Here is a 21,750-nt window from a genome sequence, read left to right on the forward strand (position 1 = left end):
TGACTTTCATGCCAAGACACTTTCTGTGACACCCACAGACTTATTTCCCTCTTTTATTTGTGGGGAAACTTGAGTTATTGGCAGAGTTTATTCAGAGCCATAGACAGCCAGAGCCTTTGGTCTGCTACTAAGCTTTGCTCCTTCTCAGATGCCAGGGCCTTAGAAGGAGCATCCGTGACTCATTATGCCCACTCTTTCCTTTGTGCAGCACGATTGTCATGCCTCAACCTTGGCACTGGGATTGCAAGGGAGGGGGCTGTGGTTAAGGAGATGGCTGGTGGGCTAGTAAGTAAAGTATTAGCAGAGGCAGTAAGTGGATTGGTTAAGGCTAATCTTCCAGTACCAGACTTCCCCAGTGTTCACCTCAGCCCTGCCTCTTACTAGCTATGTGAACTTGGGTGTTTTATTTACTCTTCCACCTGTAAAGCAGGGATGCAGGTACACACATCCGTGTTAGCTATCTATTGTGAGTAACAAGATTGCTGTACACATCACAGCCTAAGACAACACACATTTATTATCTCACAGCTTCTAGGGGTCAGGATCTTGGCATCGCTCAGCTGAGTCCTCTATGAGACTGATGGCAGGGTCTACTGGGGAAGAGGTATCATCTGACACTTGACTGGGGAAGGATCCACTTCTGAGCTCACTATGTATGTCAGCAAAATGTATTTCCTTTGATTGGGGGACTGAGGTCTTAATTTTCTTGTTGGCTATTGACCAAAGGCCACCCTTGGTTCCTTGCCATGTGGACTGCAGTGTGACCGCTTGCTTTCTCAAAATCTACCAAGGAAACAGAGAGGCTCCGGCAAGTCAGGCAGTACTATGCGACATGGATATGTCCCCTCCTCTGTGTTCTGTTGATTAGGAGCTAGTCACATCCTGCCCATCACTCAAAGGTGGGGTGGATATTTACATAAAGGTATGGACACCAGGGATTGGGGATCATCAGGCCACCTTCAGAGTCTGTCCACCACAGTGTCTCAAAAGGTTATTGTGAGGAGTTAAGTGTGTTAATACACATCAAGCTCTTTGAAGAGGACCCTTACTCAGGAAGCACATGACTTGGTTTTGGGGAAGGTCATGTTATCAACATTATCAGGAGGAATGCTTCTTCACTTATACTTGCTGTTGAGGAGTCTTTGAACGAAGGGTCTTTAGGGACCCCGGGAGGACACTATTCAATTTAACCAAACACTACAGCAGTTAGCAAATAAAATAGCTCCAATAACCTTGGTAATTTAATATTATTTTCTTAGTTGGAGGTTTCATGGTGAGTGGGAAGTATAAGTTTGACGTCTGAAAAGCTATGAATTTACAGGCAACTTTCTGTGGTTACACAAACATTGGCTGTCCTCTTTACCTTCTTCTTAAACTAGATTTTTCCAGTTTATTCTTACCTTTTTTTTTTGTAATTATGAGATTTACATATTAGAAAACTACGTAAGGTAATATACTTGCCACTGTTTTTACTTTTTTACTGAGGTGTAATTGACATATAGCCTTATATTAGTTTCAGGTGTACAACATAATGATTTGATATTTGTGTATATTGTGAATTGATCACCACAATAAGTCTAGTTAAGGTCCTGCATGATACATAGGTACAAATTTTTTTTCTTGTGATGAGAAACTTTAAGATTTATTCTCTTAGAACTATAAGATCTATTCTCTTAGCAACTTGCAAATTTGTAATATGGTATTATTAACTATAATCACCATGCTATACATGACATCCCCAGGTCTTACTTATGTTATAATTGAAAGTTTATACTTTTTGACCCTCTGTACCCATTTTATCCCTTCACCCCCATCCACATCTCATCTTTTCTTTGTATCTATGAGTTTTGTTTTGTTTTTAGATTCCACATATAAGTGAGATCATATGGTATTTGTCTTTCTATGTCTGACCTGGCATTTAGCATAATGCCTCAAGATCCATGCATGTTGTCACAGTCCAAATTATATTTGGTCGTAGTACCCCATTGGTTAAAAATATCTTACCATGCATCTCCAATGTATGCATCTTTATTTATACTGTAAGACATGAACGGAATAGAAGTTACAAAAGGTTAGGAAAAATAAGAAATAAGCAACAAAGTGCCTTTGTAATCCTGAAGGGTTGCAAGCATCATTAGCTCCTACTTCAGGGTACTTTGGATGAAGTTTGTCATCGACAATAGTGGACATACATTCATATTTCAAACTTTTGTCAGATCTAATTAGCCCCATTCTTTTTTTTTTTTTTTCCTTATCAGGTGGCTGACAGGGAGATCAAACAGCAAGGGGAGAATGGCCTGCACGTCTAGTGCTACAGAAAGGCCACGGAGAGGGGATGTGTCTGAAATCTTCTGTTCCTCTCAGGTTGGCAGAACTTGTGACATGCTCACATCATGCCTGCAAAAAATCGTCCCACAGTGTTGCCTGGTGGCTCTGAGCTCCTACCCTGGAAGAGTTTTAGTGGAGTCCACAAAAGTTGGCAGATGTGCCTGGGCTAGGGACTGTGAGGGACCATCTCACACGACCTTTCTGAAAGGAAAAAGTGCTGACAGCACCAGCAGCCTGCAGGAGCTCTCTGTCATCCTTGTAAACACGGCAGAGCTGGCCTGCTTTATCTCTCTGTGCACAATGCAGATTTAATAGGAAGTGCCCTCAGAATCGTTGCTGCTAGGTTGAGTCTCCAAAGGAATTAGGGATAACAGTTTAATAACTGCAGAAAGAGCTTAGGCGCTTTGCTGTGTCGGGTATATCTGAGTTAGCTACAGAAAAGCGAACTTGGGACATTAAACCCTTTTATCACTCAGATAGCACAATATGGGGAAAATCCATTCCTTGGCAGGGGATGAGCTTACCAGCTTCTGAGGGGGGTGTGTGTTTGAATATGATAGGCAAGGGAGCATTTGTCAGAGTGGAAGGTGGATCAAAAGACAAATGAATTCTTTGAGTTAAATGAGAGCTTTAAATTATCCGGCTTTGAACTCTTTCATCATCAGCAGAACGTGCTATGTGGAAAGCAAGCTTGTCTCTCCAAGGTCTGTGGATGGCACAGGGGTCTCTATCTGCTAACGCTGCATTTTCAAGGAGCAAGCAGTGTTAGGGCAGATGGCTCAGGCTGGGGAGGCAAGATAAATGCCGATTTAGCTGGGCAGTGGAGTCACTCTTGCTAACCTAGTGGACCCAGAAACCAGCAGAAAATAAGAGATTTGGACATAGCTGCTTCTTCTATTAGTTAGGTGGGATGGAAGTCATCCATGCAGACTGAGGATGGATAAATCAGGTTTGCGTAGTCCAGCGGTTTCCAAATTTGGATCCATGGAATTCCATCAGAGTTTACCTTCTATGGAAGACTGAAGCATGGTCACAAATTCTATCAATTCCTGTGTTCACCTCCCTGCCACATACCACTACAAATCTGTTCACCAGGAGGTGGGGAACTGCTTTTCTACTCTTGGAATCTAGGTTGGATATGTGACTTGCCTTGGCCAGTGGGACACTCTCAAGCATGAGAAAAGCCAAGGCTTGATAAGCATTTGTGCCTTAGGGGTTGCCCTCCTGGGGCTCTTGGAAACCATGAGCTGCCCAGGTCTATCTATAGCATGATGACTAGTTGTCATCTCAACCAGCCGAACCCTGTAAGTAGATGGTTAGCTGAGAGATGGCAGAGGCAACTGAGAGCTGGCTAGCTGAGCCCAATCCAACTTGCTGACTTCCTGAAACATCAGCTTAATGAATGGTCATTGTCTGAAGTCATTAGTTTTGGGGGTGTGCAGACTGAACAAGGAAGACCAGGGGCAATATTCAAGCCCTCAAATTTGATTTCACATGGAGCAGCTGATTTGTTTAGTATTTCTTTTAAGCTCTTATTTGAATAATGTTAAGGGGACATTGGAAGGGGGAGAGGGAGAGAGAGCGTTTGCCTTATTCTAGAGTGTGCCAGAATATTCCTATTGCTGGTGAATGAGCCTTGAGTCAAATGATCTGAAGCTTCTGTTACTGGTTTTGTAGTTTAGAAGCTGGAAAACGTTTCTAGGGAACGCTGATCTGTCCCGCCACCCCCTGAAACCGCTTCTTTATCATTCAAAGCACTGCACATCTGGCCATGTCCTCTTAGGGTCAGTTTTTGAAAAGCACAGAACTTTGATTTTTTTTTTCTCACTAAAAGTAAAACTTTCGCCTTTTTATTGTTGCCATTCGTTATTCCCATAGTCATACTATGTTGCTGCTAATGCCAAAAGATAAGATTTTCTCTTGAGGAGGAAGGCAGGAGTTAGACGTCTTTTTGGAAGAAGTAAACCAAAAGAAAGGTACAACCTTAGGGGTCTCTAGACAAGGGAGACAGAAATCCAATCTTCACTCAATTTCTTCTTGCACAAGTGTGCCATCTTTGCCTCAGCCTTTCAAATTATTACACAATTAGGTATAATGGACATGAATAGCTTTTCCCCACTCTATTATTCCTCCTTCTCCTAATAGTGCCCTGCTTTTCCTTTGGGTTACTATGCTTCCTTCCATTGCACACAGTCTTAGTGGGACTGTGGTCCCGGGTGCCTACTTATCCCTGGTCAAGGTGGGCGCGTGGTATAGCCACGCTGATTCCATGCTCTCATCTAAGGGTTTGAAGATTACGTGAAGGACATGAGAATGAGCATGGTTGCCACTGATTCATACTACTGGAGACATTCTAATGAGACTTTCAGTCTGCTTCTATTTTTATACAGCCTACATTCCATCCTGAAATCCCTGATCTCCTGGAAGTCATCCCACCGTGGTAACACTATCCATCCAGTTACCTGATAAAACCTCCAAATGGTCTCTACTTCCGTCTTTCTTCTATTCATTCCATGCCCAACTAGTTACCTACATTTGTTAATTCTGTGACTGTAAGATGTTGTATGTCCCTCCCCAGATGTTCATTCTGCTGCTATTTCCCTATTTCTGGTCCTTCCTGTGGTTTACCTCAATGAAAGGAATAGCTTCTTAATTGTGTTCCTGCCTCTAGGACTCCCATACTCCTTTTTATGGCTACCACTTGTCTTCATTAAAGACAGGCAAAATAACCTCCCTTCCCACATGGCCACCTGTCACATAGAATAAAGCCTGAGCATTTTGTCATGAGGTTGGGGTCACACAGTAAGAAGCCTGGAGGTATGTGGCTGCTGGTGTTGGTTCAGCACCTCAGAGAAGTTAGGGATGCCAACCCTGTCATTCCTTTTGCCTCTGCCTCACAGTCCCAAGGTAGTTTCCTTAACACTAAGTATCATATCCAGAATCCACAATCTAGGCAGGAAGAAGGGAAAAGAAGAGGTGTTTCCACCCACATGTGTCCCCATTAATGGGGAAGAGTAAAAGACTCCAAAAGTCCTCAGCAAGCTTCTTCAAAGAAAGATTAAGCACAGAGCTTCTCTCACCTCTAGAATGAAGGTGGGCAAGGATGAAGAGGGCTGAGACCAGGAGTAGCAGTGGAGAAATGAGAGTGTTTGCTTCTTTCCTTCCCACAGCGTCTCACAGGGGTTGTTATTGCTCTGTCATTTCATTAACATAGAAGTATACTGTGATAATAAAATGTCAGCTGGGTGCAGAAAGTGAGTACCAAGACCATCCCGTATGTTAACTGTAACACAGACATTACAAAATTTAGACATGAGGATGGCGTAGACCGTAATCATCAGAGAAGATTGCACTGAAGGTGGATCTCGAGCTGAGCCAGGGAAGCCTTTAAAAGTATACAATGTAATCCCCAGCTCTCAGAGGATTTACAGTTTGCAATGAGGTAAGTGTAACACACATCAGACCAGAGCGAGAAAGGCAACTCATAAATAAGCCCTAAAACCAGAGGGCACAGATGAAGTGTTACAGAAATTAAGAGGGGAGAGAATTAAGGATTAAATCTTGTCTCAATTTATTTCATTTCCACTGCCCTCATTTTGGACGTAAAGTGTCTGTCATTTCAGGTGGTGGGAATTGCACTGAAGTTAACGTCATCTGGCTACCCTGCATTGAACAAGAAGCTCCTTATTTCCCATGCCCCACCTCTTCTGGTCCAGCAGGCATTTCCATAACTTCCATGCCACTCCAGGGTGTATGTGATCCACTTTCCATCTCTGTTACTGAGGCAGGTTCTGGGAAACTCTACATGACTATATACGTATAACCCGTCTATCCTGACAGACCACACAGCCTTCTCACTCCTGGGAACTGCCTCCATGGTTCTTCCTGAAAAGGGGCATGTGATGCCTTTGTCCTTCCATCTCACTGCCTTTTTAGAGAGTTTGCTTCTCTCTGGAATCTCTCAGTGTGTTTCCCTCCCTCCCCTCCCCTGGACACAATCTGGAATTCAACATGTAGTCAAACATTTCAACGATCCTCACATTCAAACAGAAACATTCTATGTTTAATGAAAAAAAAAGTTATAATGTGACACATTTTTAAATATACAGAAAACTAGAGAGGCTAGCAGTGAACCCGCATGAACCTGTGTCACATGCTATCTGTTACTAACATCTTTCTATTCTTAAAAAATGGTTGTGCCTTTATCTTCACAGATAAAGTATCTTAAAGCAAAAGCTAATTTTCCCCCCTTCTGGTGAAATTTTAGTGAAATTTGGCCTTTATGTCTAGGCTCAGAAATCAATTTAACTGAAATGATTTTTAAGAAAGTTCATTTCAGACAAGACTACTAATTCATTTCTTGACATCAGCTCCCTGATGAAAGCGGAGTTTCCTACTTTTCCTGCCTGTCTCTATTGGGTCCCTGGATAGATGTCACTCTTTTCCCCCTTAGTGTCCCTCTCTATGAACTGGTTGTAATGAGACTTGGCTCCGAGGCCAACCAGGTAGCATTCCCCTGCATCAGGGACTCCTCAGAGACCATTATATGTAATCAGGAAGTGTCACCAGCATGACATGAATGATTATGCAAAACTCTATGCCCAATTTCCAAGTGGCTCCACAATTTGACAAAATGATGTGGCCATTTGTGAAATGCAAGCAAATGGGAGGAAATGGAAGGTATAGGATTTCTGCAGAAGTGACAGACTCATCCAAGAGCAAGGGCTTTTCCATTCGACAAATCATACAAAGCAGAATTTTTTTTAAAGATTTATTTATTTATTTATTTGACAGACAGAGATCACAAGCAGGCAGAGAGGCAGGCAGAGAGAGGAGGAAGCAGGCTCCCCGTGGAGCAGAGAGCCCGATGCGGGGCTCGATCCCAGGACTCAGGGATCATGACCTGAGCCGAAGGGAGAGGCTCTAACCCACTGAGCCATCCAGGCGCCCCCAAAGCAGAATTTTTTACCATGAATGGAACAGCCTTAGAAAGCATGAGTTTATGCCCAGCTGTCACGGGGAAATCTTTTGGATTCATTTTAACCAGAGATGGCACAGCCGACCTGGGCTCATTGGGGGTTGAATGAATTGGGGTTGTCTCCCATGCTCACAGGAAGCAGCTGAAGGTGGGGATAGGCTGTTCCTAAGCTCCCCAGCAGCTGGGCAAAAAGTGGACACACATACATGTACGAACTTTGTCACTGAATACCTGGACTCAGGCTACGTGACTTGCATCACCAGGGCTCACCACCGAGGGGTGAGTGAGCTTTTATTCCCACACCCCAGACCTGAGAGTAATTCTAAGGGAAGACTGTGGAAGGAAGATGGACCATCAGATAAAGCTAGCCTTAGTGGGTCCCCTGTTCTAAGCCACTTCATACACACGTTCAAGAAGGTGCATATTCTATCATGTGTGGGTCAAATGACAACCCACTAGCTGCTCATTGAGTCTATCAGGAAGCAATGGAATTTGGTACAGCAAAATCTGGTAGCTGGCAGTCTGGTTATGCAGCGTTTCTGTGCCTGGGATACATAATGGAGCATCTCTGGGCTTCACATTTCTTATATATAAAATAAGAATAAGAATAAAATAGGATTGAGTGATACTGCTGGCATCTTTCTGAAATTTAAAACGTTAGTGCTCTGTGTTTCTAGACAACTTAATATGTCCTTTCTCGATGCGGCTAGTGAGGATTTCCTAGGCGGGACCACTACTAATGTAAGTAGTGACACGGATTGAAATAAATAAAGACAAGAAGAAAAAACCACATGGAGAGGAATTCTCAGGGTGTTGACAACCCCTTCCCTTCTTTTGTGTTCCAAGTTTGATATGCCGGCTGAAAGAGTCATTGTTTTCACCTCCTATCATTGGCTTTTTGGTGGACTTTTGGGGAGGAGAGGTTCTGGAAGGTCAAGTGTTTTGCTCAGAGTCACAGCTTCTGAGTGGCTAAGCTGCTGGCACGTGGCAGATCCCTTCAGATCTCTTAGAAGATTTCTGCAGAGGGAGACTCAGAGTTGTCTCTTGTCCCAGACAATAAGTGAACCCTTCATTAATGACTGGCAAAATGCTCTGGCTTGATAAAACTCATCTGTCACTGTGTAGACATGGTCTCCTTACCACCCACCTGCTCCAACCTTTCAAATCCAGGATCTCTGTTTCCCATTTTATCTTTCATGGCATCAGTGTTGAATAGGGCTATGAGGGGGATGGAACCGTCCCCTTCCTTTTGCATGTTTCAGGGTCTGAGGTGTGACCATGCCTTCTAATTAAAGCACCCACTCATGTGGGAGATAGACTTTAGATCACCTTCAGGGTCCTTTAAATGTTCCTGTAAAGCTCTAACTATAGGGAACAAAATGTGGTTTCTTTTCAGTTGTGACCAGGGGGCTGGTCGTTGTATTCAATGGCATGTGGTTTTAATTAATCTTCAGGACTTGAATTTAAGACAGCTGAATGAGGACTCCTAGACCAAGGTTGGGTTAACCTGGAGATGCTGGTCAATTTTTGGATGCTCACCATGAGCTGAGAGTTTTCAAGTCAAGCCTCTTTTGTGTGGCCATAAATGCCACTAGTCCGAGTAGGAGGAGTAGGGAAAGCAAGCGACTTGATAACATCTTTAGAAACCAAGTAACAAGCCATTAGGAGGACTAACAATAAATAAATGCATTTTCCATTCAATGTCTCTGTGGCAATCTAGACGAGCATATGACTAGGAAAATGTAATGAAAGCAATTGTAACTCTTTCGGTGGAGAGGTAATTACAGTCTAGGGCTGCCTGACTGATGAAAATTACACTGCTTATAATAAATTGCCACACAGCTAAGTCTTTTCTGAAGTCCTTAGTATGATTTGTGTTTGTGCACTTACTTAAAACATCAGGGAACAATTTATAAACATGAGCCTTTTTGGACACTGCCAGGATCGGCATTTACGATTAGAGAGCCTGTTTAAGGTTTCCTGATTTATAGAGGATAGATCATATTTTCCCGACACTCTCATGGTCAATTACAGACCTGCATGGTGCATTTGGTAACTTAAAAGCAAATTTAATCTTTTTTTCCTGATATTTGTGAGCTTGCCAAGTTGTGAAAACATTTTCTCTTAGATTGAGGAGAAAGAGGTTTCAAAGACAACTTCCTATCGATGGTATTGATGGACATGGGGACCAATACCATGCTTTGTATGTGTTCTTCTAATAGAAATATGAGGGACTTCCATATGGAAAAAAAAGGACACCAGGGTGAGTTTCTGATTCCCCAAACCCTTGTCAAAGGAAAGTCCGAGAAGGCCAACTGTCCTTGGTGTGAATGCCTTTCAGACCATGAGACCCATTATGGTCTAAGGGCAAGAACATGGGATTGGAAGTCACAGGGCACAGATTTTAGGTCCTGCTGTGTAATTAACTATCTCTGTGATCTTGGGCAAATCACTAAGTCTTTCTGGGTTTTCATTTTCTCATCTTTCAAATGAGGGTCAGACTACTTGGGGTCCAGGTTCCTTTGGACAAAAGATCGATGATTCTGTCTCAGGGGTTCTCAACCCTAGTTGTACATCAGAAACCCCTCTTACAGAGACATACTCAAGCCCAAGCCCAAGCCCAAGACACGAGATGTGGGGGTGGGTATTTATATGTTAAAAATAGAATAAACAGCACCACAGGTGATGTTAACGGGCAACTGTGGCTGAGAGCTCTGTTTTATGATTGAGATTTCTGAAAGCCTGATGACTAGAAGAGACTATGCCAGAAGAACACATGGCCTGTCCTTCTCAGAAGTCCTTAGAACTAAATCAGCTTCTGCCATCCTAACTGAAATAATGCCCAGGACCCACTGCTGCCCATTCTCAGATTTCTTTCCCCTTAGAACATTTCTAAAGATAAGCAGATAGAGTGGGTGGGGGTAAGAGGCATCCTGGGAGAGGATTTGGGCGGCTATACGATGTCCACTTGTTTCCACTGGAACCTAAGGAAGAGTAGTTTTGACATTTTACATATCAGAGGCTCAAGACCCCCTGTGAAAACCAGACAGTCCAGGTGCTGAGCTGGGCTGAGCCACGGAGCATTCAGCAGATGTGATTTTCCTGCCAACTACCGTCTTCCTGCAAATCCCAAGGGAAATTAGTCAGTGGTGGGCTGGAGCCCACTTATACTGGCTCACTGGAGTCCATGGTGGATGTCTTTACCCAGTCTTGTATTTAGTGACATCACACTGGTAGCTTGAATTCAGCCACGGAGGGAGTACTTACATGGCAGAAATGGGCAAATGATGCACTTCCGCACCATTCCCCACCTAAATCAGTTGTTAAACATTTATCACCACACCGCTGAATTGAAGTATTTAGGTGATCCTCTTCTGCCCTGGCAGCTGGGACCTTTTCGTGATCTACGGGGAAGAGAAACGCCCAGAGTAAATATTTATACATCAGCGTTTACCTCTTTCTTGCAGGTTGTTACACATTGAGAAGGCAATAAGGCTGTGTTTTGTGCATGTTGAGCTGTATGAAGTTGCCTGAGAGGGTGAGGTTAACCTTAAAAGAAATGGAAAGCCTGGTCTTTTCCATGGTTGAATCCAGGTTTAATGGGGAGATCTGATAGCCATTGCTGAAGCCTACAGCAGCGGCTGTCCACACGTGGTCCTTGGACCAGCAGCAATAGCATCGCTTGGGAACTTGCTAGAAGTACAAGTTCTCAGGTCCCACCTCAGACGACTGGATCAGAAACTCTGGGGTGGGGCTGAGCAATCTGTTTTAACAAGCCTGCCAAGTGATTCTGATGCAAGCTGAACTTTTGAGAACTACCATTCTAAACAGATGCATAAGAGGCCATAAAAAGATGTGATGATTCTACAATGGCAGACTTGAACACTTGTGACTCAGATCATCGGGCCTGAAGCACCTCAAATATTTACTCTCTGGCCTCCGGTTCCCCTGCTCTGGACCATTGCACAGAAGCGTGCACGTGCACGCGCACACACCCACATTAATGAGAGCTCCCCAGCAAAATTTCTAGAGTAGTCATTATTACCTCTTGGAGGAGTCGGCATTACTTGCTGTTACCCGTCCCTCACCTCCCACTCTTACCTCAAAGCTCTGACACTTTTCACTCCCCCAAAGCTACTATTTCCCAGGTATTAAAAACCTTATAGCGGGGGGCGCCTGGGTGGCTCAGTGGGTTGGGCCGCTGCCTTCGGCTCAGGTCATGATCTCGGGGTCCTGGGATCGAGCCCCGCATTGGGCTCTCTGCTCGGCGGGGAGCCTGCTTCCTCCTCTCTCTCTGCCTGCCTCTCTGCCTACCTGTGATCTCTCTGTCAAATAAATAAATAAAATCTTTAAAAAAAAAACACCTTATAGCCTATATATATATATATATATATATATATACATATATATATATATGGAAAACATTATAGCCATCAATTCAAGGAACACTTTTGAAAATCCTTAACTCCCTCTCCTTTTCTTTTTCTTTTTTTTTTTTTTTTGCATTATTTGCTATGATTGATCATTACCTCCTTTTGGAAACTTTCTCTTTTATTAGCCTCTCTGACATTTCTGTACATTTACTTGGTCTCCCCCTCCTTCAGAGTCTCTCCCTTCACTGCCCAGGAGAGGAAATCACAAGAAGGTCATGTCTATGAAGGCTCAGAAGAGAGTCCTTGGAGAAGGAAGGTCAAAGGTTTCGTAAGCTGCTCTTGGCCAAGTCCCATGCCAGTTGAAAATGCTCATTTCTCTGGGTTTGGTCCTATGCCCTACGCTAACATTACACATTTGTGCTGATGAATTCACTCATGCTGAAGCCTTCAATGACCATCTTATTACACAGAGGTCCCACTTCTCATGGGGATCTTCAGTTAACCATCCCACAAGCAACTCAAACTCAATCTGTCTCCTCTGGAAGGCAGCATCTCTACTCAGGGGATCAATTTCTCTTTCACCGTTCCCACTGGGTGCCCTTCCACTTGCTCAAGTTAAAAAATGAAACTGCCTTTATAGGCTCTCATCCCATAGCCACCAACAACCCATGAATATGTTTTGCTGAACTAAAGTCATGTTCCTCCTTTTGCTCTCAGCTTTTAAATGAGTCACAAACTCAATGCCTTCAAGATCTAGGAAAGGAAAAAAAAAAAAAAGAAAGAAAGATAATAGCCGGGGGGAGAGTGGCACAATGGAGAGGCTACATTTCTCTGCCCCTGCCCCCCACCAGGTATGTAAATTACTTAAATTTTAAATTCTGTTTTGGCCAAATACAATGCACCTGCAAACCAAATAGAATTTATCTCTCAGGTCCCAGCTCACAACCCCAATTACAACAATTTAAGACCCCCTCCATGCAAGAGGTAAATTATAAAAAACTGAACTTATAATATACATGCCATTTCATTAACCATCTGGTAAGCTTAAAGGCTTATGAATATTTTCCAATGTCATTAATATTCTATAAAATGATTGTAACGGCTGCGTAGTAGGTATGTGTGATACTTTATTAAAGATTTGCCCTTTCCATGGATATTTAGATTCTTACTGGATATTTTCCCTACACACTCAGCATGTCTCAAGTGAAAATCACCTCCTTTATGAATATTTCCGCAAGACCAAGTCTTTAGAATTAGAGGGATCATAGGTTATGTGTATTCATGAATCTGACATGTTTGCTAACTTAGGCTTTAGAAAAGCTGTTCCAATTTGTATCCTCATCAGGCTGATTTGAGAGCACCTGTCATCTTATGAAACATTGGGTATTCTCATTCAAGAAATATCTTGTTTAACTTGATAGGCAAAAAAGGCATGTCCTTGCTTCCATTTCTTTGCCTACTGGTGAAGCTGAACACCCATCTTATGTCAGGTCTCCTGGAAACAGATCCGAGGTAGGGTGGCCACAGAGTGTCTATTGGGGAGCAATCCTAGGGACACCACCTGAGAGTATGAAAAAAACACGACTACACAGAAGAGAGGCTGAACTATAAGCTGAGTTGCCTTTGGAGTCATCTTGACTTGAAGCAAGGGGTCTATTTTTTAGCTCCCCGTTTGACGGGTCACTGGGTGTGTGCTTTCCTAGGGGAGGGACACCATCTTGGGAGAGACAACTACCTTTGCAGAAGGCAAGTCTAGAGAGGGACTCAGCCACAGCTCCAGGCGACCAGCATTCCCAGGGACTGGGCTCTGTTGGCTGGACAGACTGTATCACCCTCTACCCACAACCCTCTTTCATATTGGCAGACACAGGCTCTGGCATAGACTAGGCATAAAGATTTGTTGTGTAAACCACTGAATTTCTCTTTCTTCTTTTGTTCATGTCTTGTGCCCATTTTTATTCTGTTGCCATATTTATCCTTTTCCCCTCTCATTTCTTTGTGACGTGCTACTTCCTTTTAAAAATATTAACTCTTGGGGCGCCTGGATGGCTCAGTGGGTTAATGCCTCTGCCTTGGCTCAGGTCATGATCCTAGGGTCCTGGGATCGAGCCCTGCATCCAGCTCTCTGCTCAGCGGGGAGCCTGCTTCCTCCTCTCTCTCTCTCTCTGCCTGCCTCTCTGCCTACTGTCAAATAAATAAATAAGTAAAATCTTTAAAATAAATAAATAAAATCTTTAAAAAAATATTAACTCTTCATCATACAGTAAAATATTCTCTCCTATTTGCTCTTTGCCTTTAAATTTCTCTAGTTTCATTCCTGATATATATAATATATAATATATCTTTCAAATTTTTATATGGTTCAATTTATCCCTCCTTTTTTCCTTCTTTGCTTGCATGTTTTGTAAATCTGTACAATCCCCAGATCAGAGAATGCTCACTTCTCTGTATTGTTTTTTTTTTCAGGTTCTTTTCAGGTTTTATTTCTTACATTTAACTCTCCAACACATCTGGAAATTATTTTGGTTTAAAGCATGAGGTAGAGATCTAACTTAATTTTTTTCCCTAGGAAGATCCCTTTATATCACTCCAAGGGATGTGGATTTTATTTGGAAGTTGATGGGGAGTCCCTGAACAAAGCCTGGTGGGGGCAGTGATGTGATCCGGTGCTCTGTAGTGGGGGGCTTACAGCTCTGTGGCACCTGGATGCGTGCAGATGGTTTTGGGTAGTTGGCCTTCCTGCCTCTCCCATCACACTGTGTATGGCTTTCTCCACCTTCCTGGAAGGCTGGCTTTGCCTTTCAATGATTAAAGCGGGCTCCACCGACACTTCAGGAACGCATCAGAGAAACCCATCATGAATTTGCTACAATTCAGCACTTGCCAGAAGCTGGCTGGAGACATTTGATGTGTGTAAGAGAGCATTGAGGGCTCATGTTAAACATCCATTCATCTACATTCCTTGAGCTCAAGGCTGGTATTGAGTTAGCTCTTCAGAAAGCCATGTGTCTGGTGTGTATTATCTTAGTTCCCTTCAGAAACACTTCCACTCCGTTAAGATTTAATGTTATTTCCCTGGCTTTTATCTAAGGGACATGCAAGAAACATCCATTCTGAGACCCTTGCTGTATCTTTCATAAAAACACATGGGAGCTGGGGCTTGGTTTCTCTTTGTTGGAGGAAAATATTTTGCATGTGTTTTACGATTAAAATTTATCTCAAATTCTTGGAATTTATAACTGACAAACATGCAAATTAATGTTCAGAGGACTTCTCGGAGAACTTCAGAGAGGTGTCCTGAATATTAGCTGAGCCCTGTCTTTATGAGTTTGGGGTGGTCTAACAGAATACCACAGGCTGAGTATCTTAAACAATAAACATTTAATTCTCACAATTCTGGAGGCTGGGAAGTCCAAGATCAAGGTGCTGGCAGACTTGGGGGCTGGTGAGAGCCTGCTTTCTGGCTGATAGACAGCCATTTTCTTGTTCTGTCTTCACATGGTCAAGAGAATTCTCTCTCTTCTGTTATCTTCTAATAAAGGACATGCGTGAGGGCTCCACTCTCATGACCTAATAGCCCCCAAAGGCCTACCTCCAAATTACCATCACACTGGGGAATTGTATTTCAACATGTACATTTTTAGGGAGACATACACATTCCGTCCATAGCGAGCCCTTTGGACTCACTCCTATAGAGAATCCCAGAATTTGCTTCTGACTTACATGAGTTGAGTCTGATCAGAAGGCAAAGGGGTCCTGTCTTGGTGGAGGTCAAAGGGTCCACCTGCCCCCCCCAACTTGACCTTCCTAACTTTAAAGGAATCCTGACTCCAACTTGACCGGTAACATCCCTTGTGATCCCAGAGTAGCCTGTCCTGTCTCCTAGGAATTTTGCAAAGTGATGTAATTCCTTGTGCACTTACTAAAGCCCCTTCTAGGGCTTGAGCTCTGGGCCTGCCTATCTCATCCACTCTTGTCTCCTCAGTGGCTGGCACTAGGCCTGGCCCATACTATAGTAGGTGTGCAGTGAGCATTTGTCAGATGAGTGAGTGGAACGTGAGGTTGAAGACGGAATGCAGCGGGGTCCAGACATGGAACTTTAGACTCCATTTAAAAAGAAAAATGACGGAAGACATTTTCAGAGTTCCTTGGGATCAGCCAAATATTTTTTTATAGTGATTTTGTTCCTGTATTCCTTCATTTATTTTCTCATTCTTTTAAAATTCACCCACAAAGTAAATATTTTTTTTGAGCACCCACCCATGAGCCAACTACTACATGGGAAGCTTATTGGGAATCTTGAACACAGGGTCAGCAAACTATTCCCATGGGCCACATCTGGCCCGCTGCTTGCTTCCACAGGGCTCCTGGGGTAAGAATAACTTTTGCCTGTTTAAATGGTTTTAAAAAAATTAAAAGAAGAATAATATTTACGACTCACCAGATTTAGAGGAAATTCAAATTTTAGTTGTCATTAGTATTTTTTTTTAAGATTTTTGTTTATTTGAGAGAGAGAGAGCACAAGCAGGCAGAGAAGCAGAAGGAGAGGGAGAAACAGATTCACTGCTGAACAGGGAGTCTGACACGGGGCTCAATCCCAGGACCCCGGCATTATGACCTGAGCTGAAGGCAGATGCTTAACCAACTGAGCTACCCAGGCACCCCTACAAGTACATTTTTATTAGAAAAAAACCAGGTCCACTTGTTTACATATGCTGTCTAGGGCAGCTTTTGCAGGATGTGGTGGTTAATTTTATGTGTCAACTTGACTGAGCTAAGGGATGCCCAGATAGCTGGTAAAACATTATTTCAGGGTGTGTCGATGAGGGTGTTTCTGGGGGGGAAATGGATGCTTGATTCAGTAGGCTGAGTAAAAGATCACCTTCACCAATGTGGGTGGATATCATCCAATCTTTTGAGGGTTGAAAGCAACAAAACGGTGAAGGAAGGGTGAACTCCCTCTCTCTCTTGAGCTGGAATGTCTATGTTCTCCTGTCTTCTGGTTCTTAGGCCTTCAGACTCAGACTGAATTATACCCCCCAGTTTGCAGATGGTAAATTGTGGGACTATTTAGCCTCCATAACCATATGAGCCAAATCCCATAATAAGTCTCTAGATATCTCTATATCATCTCTAGATAGATAGATGATGGATAGATAGATGATAGATTAGATAGATGCTAGATAGATAGATGATAGAAAGATAGATGATAGGTAGATAATAGATAGATGATAGATAGATAGGTAGATAGATGATAGATGATAGAAAGATGATATGTAGATAGATAATAGATGATAGAGAGATGATAGATAGATAGATAGATAGATAGATAGATAGATAGATAGAGTCTACTGCTTCTCTTTCTCTGGAGAACACTGACTAATACACAGGACCACGGCAGAGCTGAGCTGTGACAAAAACTGTGTGCCCATAAAGCCTACAGTATTTACTCTCTGGCTCTCTATAGGAAAGGTTTGCTGGGTCCTGCTCTAACACACGGAGTGCACACTCAAAACACAAGACATGCATGTCCTAATTTTGATGATGAGGGTACAATGGCAGGGAAGGGCCAGCGAGGACCAGGAGCATCTCCAGGCAATGGTGGTGTGTGGATACCATGAGTCAGTTAGGCAATGGGGCAGGAGTAGGGCAGTGAGGCAGCTGGTACAGTTCTGGCAAGTACAAGATCAAGTTCAAGGAGGTAGCTGCAGCACGAATGGCCATGGAGAACTGGAAGGGTCTGGGTAATCATGTTTTCCACCATGAGAGGCAGAGGATCAGCCCAACCAAGGCAGTGAAGGAAGCGCCATATCATTCCTATGGCAGAAAGCTGCTGTCTGCTTGCCTGTTTCTCTGGACATGCATGAGTGGGCAAGGCTCACAGGGCATAGCTTGCTGGTAGGGTGGACATTCCAAGGTGCAGCCTGTGCATCCAGTAAAGCTAGGCTGAAGTCAGGGGTGGGGGTACAGGGCGAGTCCCCTGGAAGGTGCACTCACTGCCAAGGCACTGGGAGGGACTTCCTGGAAAGATAGGAAAGCTAGAATTCACAACCCGAGGGAATGGATTGAAGCTATTAACAGGTGCCTCCGCCGCAAGGATTGCTGAGTACTTATTTTCTTGGCATCTCAACGCACTAATGCAAACGTGGAATATAGGTTGCAAGAAGGGAAAAAATAACGAGGTGGCACCCATTTCAACTCTTGATTTCACACGACGTCGCTTTATATGGCGACAACCTGCAATTTCTTAGGGGAAGTCTTGCTGTAAAGTGAGCTGACGTTCCTTTGCGATGGCAGAGAGAATAAAATCTCATCAATGCTTTGGGGTAGGATATTGATTTTCGTCCCCTTTCTCCCTGGCAGATCAAGAAAACGGAGTTAGGCATGTTAGTGGAGTAGAAGCCAGAATGTTAAATACAGGTGGTTCTGCACCATTAACCTCAGGGAACTGTCAAGAAGCATCATTTTCAGACTGGTGTCGTCCAACTATTCCTTTAAATAGGAGGGAGCTGGGACTGACAGCCTCAATTTCATAAGGCAGGAATTTTAAGGCCTTTGTGTATTTTTATTCGTTAATGGATTTACTCTTCTTAAATATTCAGAAAAAGGAAAGCACAGCTCCTTATAGAATATGGGTTCTGCTAGAGACTTCTTTAAAACATAGAACATTAAGCAAATTGATGGACTCTTCATATTTAGGAAGTTATGTAAAAGCAGGGAGTGGGAAATGAAGACAATTTTATTTGAATGGGAAAAAAAAAAAACCGCCACCCAGGGAAACCACAAAGAAATATTTTTTTTTTAAGTGGCTTAGTCTGTCTTTTCTCTCCTTCCTGTTGTAATCAGGGAAAGAAAAGAAAGAAGCCAGGACATGTCTACTCCACACCACCTTGCTTCCCTCGCTCAGCCACCTGGGAAGAGGATAAGACCAGGTGTTCCCCAGAAGGTGCCTCATTTCAGTCACGGGAGTCATTGAGACATAGCCTGAGTCTTAGAAACAGAGCTTCATTCGTATGACTCAGCCTGATCTCTGCTCTGACCCAACACTTACTGTCTACAAATAACTTAATTTAGTCCACACTAGCCTCCGATCTTGAGATTTCTAGCTCGGTCCATTCGAAGCCCCTTATCTGAGTTTCCTTCCCTCCTCCTTGCTGTTGCTGGTCAACAAAGCACCAGCCTCAGCCAGGTGTTGAGTCTGGGAAGAGAGATGTCCTGTTTGAAAGCCTCTTGTAACTCTCCTTCTGTTATAGGCAGCTGCTGCCCTCATGGGGTCTTTTTCTCCATGGTTTGGTGGCTTGGGGGGTGGGGTGGGGTGGCATACTGAATTGCTGTGTAGACACTTGGCATGAATGCTTTGCACGGATGTCACCTCACATCTGGTGAGGAGACAAAAGATCACGACTTTGATGTGTTTCCTTTCATTTGACCAGGTGACTTCCCGTGGCTGGTCAGGGCAACCTTTCAGCTACTTTCTGCCCCTTGGAAAAATTTTTGAGTTCCCCCTCAGTCCAGACAATGGCAGTCCATTTTGAATCTCTCATATTTAAATAGACCACCCTCCTCCTTTTTAAATTTTTGTGCCCAGAGCTGCCACTTTCCAGTAACAGCTAAGAGTCAGCATGTCAACCTTCCTTCCTTCACATGCCCTGGAATTTTGAGGGGATCCTTCTCCTCCTCCTGCCAACTTTGCCCACCTCCCATCTTGCTTATGGCTCTATTTTTTCCCCTTGTTTTTTCCATCCTTGCCAACTAAAGTTTGTTTTTTAAATTTGCTATGATTGGTTTTCATCTATCCTCCCACAATTTCTGTCAAAGAATAGGGTCTTTGTTTTCAGTTTTTGTTTTGGGGGGGTTTTTTTTGGACCTAGAAATTCACTTCCGGCATCTTTGCTGTTGGCAGATGCTGTCGGCAGAGTTTCTTTGCCAGGTGGGGTGGGTCCAGGCCATCAGAGAGGTGGAGGAAGCAGAATGGGGTTCATTCAATGAGCACTTCCCACGTCCAGGGACTCTCCTGGGATTTTTGAATAAATTATTTTTTGCACAAAAGAACAAATTGATGGGATTATGGGATATCTAGTTTCTGCCTTGACATCTACTTAGCAAGATAGGATGCATAATATTTTTGAAGGGCCACCCCAAATGCAGTCCTTTCATTGAGCTTGTCAATTGTTCTGCCACGTATACCCAGCAACCAATTTCTGTCTTTCCTACCGCTACCTCTTCTGACCTGTTTTGTTTGCATGTTTTTCTCTGCCTCTGGATGAAATCCCAGAAAGTTCCCAAACCTTTTCTGGCTGCTTTTCTTTGGGTAATAATAATAATACAACACAGGCCACTCTAACATCAAAACTCTGGGCTCTTCTTCAATTGTAATCTCTTCCCTCCCTCTGCTTGTGCCCATCTGGGCTTGGAAGTCTGAGGCAGGAGAGGGGACACGTCCGGCTTCTTCCCCACTTCCTCTCACTGCTTCCTCTTGCATTCACTAGGTGGGGTGATGCTGTTTTACCAGGCCTCGGTATGCTCCAGCTGCGTGTCAATGAACACTTTGGCTCCTTCGTCATGCTGTGTACTTTTGGAGAGTTTCTTTAGAATCCCTACCTGCTGCTGAGGTCTACTACATGCAGTACCATTGATTAGGTGATACCTTACTTACGTAACTACCAAGAATCCCTTATTCCATGGCTTTTGTTGGGTCACCTCTATTAGGGTCACCTTCCTCCTCTAGGTTTCTTGGGCAGGGTCCATTTGAAAGTGACTTAGGGCCGACTCCCTTCCCATAAGAACCTCATGGGACCCAAAGCAGCATGGATACACCAAATAGAGATAGTAGACTGTGCCTAATACAGTGTCTTCTGCTCTCCTGCCATCACCTGGGCTCCTCCCACTATTTCTTCTTCAGGTATGAGGCAGCCATCAGCCCATGTGGCCCCAAATTCCATGGGAAAAAGTCAAGTCTCTGCGTTTTTTCCCATCATGGCTTAAGGGGAGGGAGGAGCATTTTATTTCTCTTCCCTTGGGTAAGAGAACAGAAACACTGCTTTCTGGAAACAAAGCTTTATACACTCATCTTCCTCCTTAATCTTCTGAGCCCCCTATTAATAATCTTGGTGAGTGATGGGATGACATAAGCATGTAAATTTTGGGCCACTGCTTTTATAAGTCTTGCATAGACAGTCTAGCACCTCACCATAAAAAGGAGAGCAGGTGGTGCTTCGTACCTATTTTTCTTGTTCTTGGATTGAAATTTATGAAATGGCAGGAAAAAATCTTTCTCTCCCTTGTTAGATTGTCCTAAGAAGCAGTTGCTTAGATATAAGCCTCTTGTCCTACAAAAAAGAGCACCCGATTCCAAGTCTGACTTGATACCAAGTGAGGACCAGCCCAATGACACAACCTCACATTGGCTCTTCTTCTCCTCCTGGTTCGCTTCTGTTTTTCCTCTCCCCTGTTCCCTAGTGTTGTACTGCCTACTTAAATAGAGGACATAAGACTTTGCTTTGGGCTCTGCTTTCTGGGGAAGCCAGGCAAATATAACCAGCAAGTAAAAAACTACTAGATGGTGGGGAGAACAGAAGTTGGAAAAGGAAATATGGTTCTTCTCAAATTTGTTGAGCCTTTGGAAATACAAGTGAGGTCAACCACAGCTGAGAGGAGGCACAGTAGTTGGAAAGCATCTCCCTAGACCAATCTTAGGACATCTACTGTGCTTCCCTCCTTTGTTTCTTGGCTGGGCCACTAATCCATTTCTTGCTCATGATTTGGGTCATAACAAGGACTTGAGGAAATAAGGGCTCTTCTTGGGAAGATCAAAAGTCTTCATTGGGAAATACGTGATCACAGAGATGGCATCTTTCCCTTAAATCTCTCTGCTTAGTTCCCAACCCACAATGAGCTAGTAAGTCCATTAGACAGAGAGAAAGACAACTGAACATCAGTTGTTTTCTGCTTTTTGCTCTTTGTCTTTCTGGGTTAATGGGGGTAGCTATGAATGTACTTTTTTTTTTTTAAACTCCTGGCTCTTTTATTCATCCTATACTAGAGGTTATTTCTCAACTTCCAAAAAGTAGG

Source organism: Lutra lutra, chromosome 16 (genome assembly GCF_902655055.1).
Source record: "Lutra lutra chromosome 16, mLutLut1.2, whole genome shotgun sequence".
Lineage (NCBI taxonomy): Eukaryota > Metazoa > Chordata > Mammalia > Carnivora > Mustelidae > Lutra > Lutra lutra.